Source organism: Protomyctophum parallelum (genome assembly GCF_964188405.1).
Source record: "Protomyctophum parallelum genome assembly, chromosome: 1".
NCBI lineage: Eukaryota > Metazoa > Chordata > Actinopteri > Myctophiformes > Myctophidae > Protomyctophum > Protomyctophum parallelum.
Window position 1 is genome coordinate 16069315 of NC_139697.1, and position 3359 is coordinate 16072673.

Here is a 3359-nt window from a genome sequence, read left to right on the forward strand (position 1 = left end):
TGATACTAGGGTGTCGGCTTATATGCCTGAGGAGCCGTCCAATAGCATCAACACAACTAAATAATAATAATAATAATAAATCAAGCAATACTGGCGACCCCCTGGTGGCCTATCCAGCCAATGTCTGTGTGGTCGATTCCCGACCGGGCCGTTGTGGAAGGAGTGGGGAGGGACTGGGTGGAACAGGGAAGTTTGTGGATATTCCCCATAAATAATCCCCAGCAAAGCAGCAGGTGTGGTGCTGGCCCTAAAAGCACAAACGGCCATGTTAAACTAACACTTAAAACTACAATTCGCAGAGGCAAGAACAGTGAGAGCTCAATGGAACCTACCACGTTAATGAGGGACAATGCGCACCGATGTAGTGCCTCACGCAGCGGAAGCCGGTAGGGAAACCACTGGAATAACAACAACAGCCCATGTTTACATTCCCGTGGCGTCAAAGACACCAAATGAAATACTGCAGAGGAGGATAAACCACATACCTGGGTGGTGTGGTGAAGCTACACCGCACACCCAGCCCAAGACTCGAACAGGAGTGAGTGCCTGCAGAGCGTAGCCCAAAGCTAAAGAGACAAGCGGTCATAGTCAAGTTCATGGTCAAACTATCAAATGCCAGATATCGGTTAAACAATAAGATAAACATACCTGCACCAATATGCACAACCCCACGCTGTAGCCCGACGGGCCAGCAAGTTAGGCGTCAACTGTGTGGACACACCAGCTCAACCAGCAAGGTGTGGCAGCCACAAACCAGCAGCAGAGACAACCAGCTGACTAGCAAAGGAACCGCACTGCCTTTATAACGTTACCAATCAGCCCACTAATAAGTGGGCGGAGGATGGCTGTGACTCTGATCCATCCACCAACAAGGATGGGAGATGGGCCGTGTCATTGCACGTCCATCCTGCCACATTTACAATTAAGAGGGTCCACCAATTGTTCAATTCATCAAAACATTTAGAGGCGTACAAATAGACACTTCTATATAGTCAAATAACAGAACAGGAGAATTGTCACCCAATCTGATTATTACGCACACCAACCAACCTATTATTCATTCAATTAAACACCCTAAAACTTTAAGATATAGCGCTAAATACCGCTATAACAATGTATAAGGCACACAATCACCTGCTCCCGAGCTGTATCCAAGAGCTGTTCTGGCCTAGAGAGAGCCGCTACAACCTAAGAGGCACTTCCATATTCAAACCAACAAATGCTAGAACAAACATCAGAGAGAGGTGCATCAGAGGGGTCAAGCTGTGGAATGGATTGGACGACGAACTAAAAAACTGTAGTACAATAAATACATTAAAAATTGTATAGATCAAAAATAGTAGATACATTATAGAACATTGATATGATGTTTTGTTTTCTCGTTTTGTGTTTAGTTTTGTTGTTTTTGTCTTGTTCCTGTTAACTGTATTGTCCTGTCTGTCTTTGTTTTATGTTATGTTATGTTATGTTATGTTATGTTATGTTATGTTATGTTATGTTATGTTATGTTATGTTATGTTATGTTATGTTATGTGTTGTGTTGTGTTGTGTTGTGTTGTGTTGTGTTGTGTTGTGTTGTGTTGTGTTGTGTTGTGTTGTGTTGTGTTGTGTTGTGTTGTGTTGTGTTGTGTTGGTTTGTTTTTGTTTTGTTTTATTGTTTTTTTCCCCCCTTCTGTTTGCTTTGTTGTATTATTTTACCTATGAAAGCCATTTGTTTGTTAGAAGGGTAGGAACTATAAGCTTCTTTTGATTTGTTATAATGACCAAAATAAACAAACTCTACTAAATAAACTCTACTATCATAGATTCATCATATTATAATAATAAAAAAGTGCCCTTCTGGGCACAGGTCTCCACCAGGTTTTCTTCCTCAGCCTAGTGGGAATATGCGTGCACAGTTTCATCGCAATGGGACGCTGCGTTGAGGAGTTGTGGCGATTTGTACAAAGCAGGCTACTCCTGAAAACTGTAGGAGCCAATCGTGGCCAATCAGGATGGAATATGAGAAATCAAACAAACCTGTCTTGATCACATGACTATGGAGATCATGTGTACCGATTTGCGTGAAATTTGGATAGAATCTGAAGGAGTAATAATAGAAAATGTGTTTTACATATGTCGGCCTCCTGGTGGCGCTATAAAGAGCAGATGTGAAAAATTCCAGGCAAAGGTTTTTCCTTGGCCTCTAGGGAGTTGGCATACAAAGTTATCCACAGATCCGTGCAGTTAGAGGTAAAAACACTTTTCGGCCAGTTATAGCGCCACCTTGAGGCTGAGTTGAAATTGTTTATGTGGCATTTCGTCCTCGGCCTAGTGGGAATGTGGGTGCACAATTTCATGGAAATCACGCGATGTGTTCATGATTTGCAGCATTTTGTTTGAAACTGAGCACTCCTGTGAACTTTGGAAGCCAATCTTAACCAATCAGGATGGAGTCTGAGAAATCTGAAAGACCTGTTTCGTTGAATGGCTCTAGAGAGACTGTGTACCAATTTGCGTGATGTTTGGACAAAATCTGTAGGTGTACTGTGCAAAAACTTGTTTTGCACAAAGCGGCCTCCTGGTGGCGCTATAACAGGCCGTTCTGGAAAGTTTGGTGGCAGAGGTTCATCGTTGGCATCCAGGGAGTGTGTGTGCAAAATTTGGCATTGACCGGGTTAACGGTGGCTGAGATTAGCTGCTCACGGACACACACACACACACACGGACAGACGGACGGACGGACACACGGACACACGGACGGACGGAGTGCAAAACATACTCTCCCCCCCATGCCTTCGGCCTGGTGGAGACAATAACCTATCATGGTAAGTGGCAGCAGACCAAAAGGAATGGCAAAAATGGAATTGGATAGGGTTTTCATTCTGTTATTTCTGTACATATAGTGATAGTATATCACAATATTTCTACGCACTAACTAGCAGTACTAGCTAGTCTACTTAATTTACTTGTTGTTAATTGACCCAAAGCGATCTGTATTATAATTAAGTCAAGAAAAGTTTAGCATTTTACAAGCTGAACCTAACTAACCCAAAATAAAATGATGCAATTATGAGGAAAAGGTGATATTTGAAAGATTTGTTTATACGACTCAACAATTGGCACATTTAATGAGTTTCCAATAATGATAAGTCATTCTGTAAAGTCACAGAATGGCCTACAACACATGAACACAATAGGCTACAGAATTTGATTGCCCGTTAGTTTGTATCAAGCGTGTGTGTGCGTGTGTGTGTGTGTGTGCGTGCGTTACATTTTGGCGTCTCCGTTGATAACCACGGCGGTCTTTCTGGGCTATGGGATGTAGTAGACTCGCGCACACACACACACAGGAAATACCGCACGAGCGAGGAGGAGGA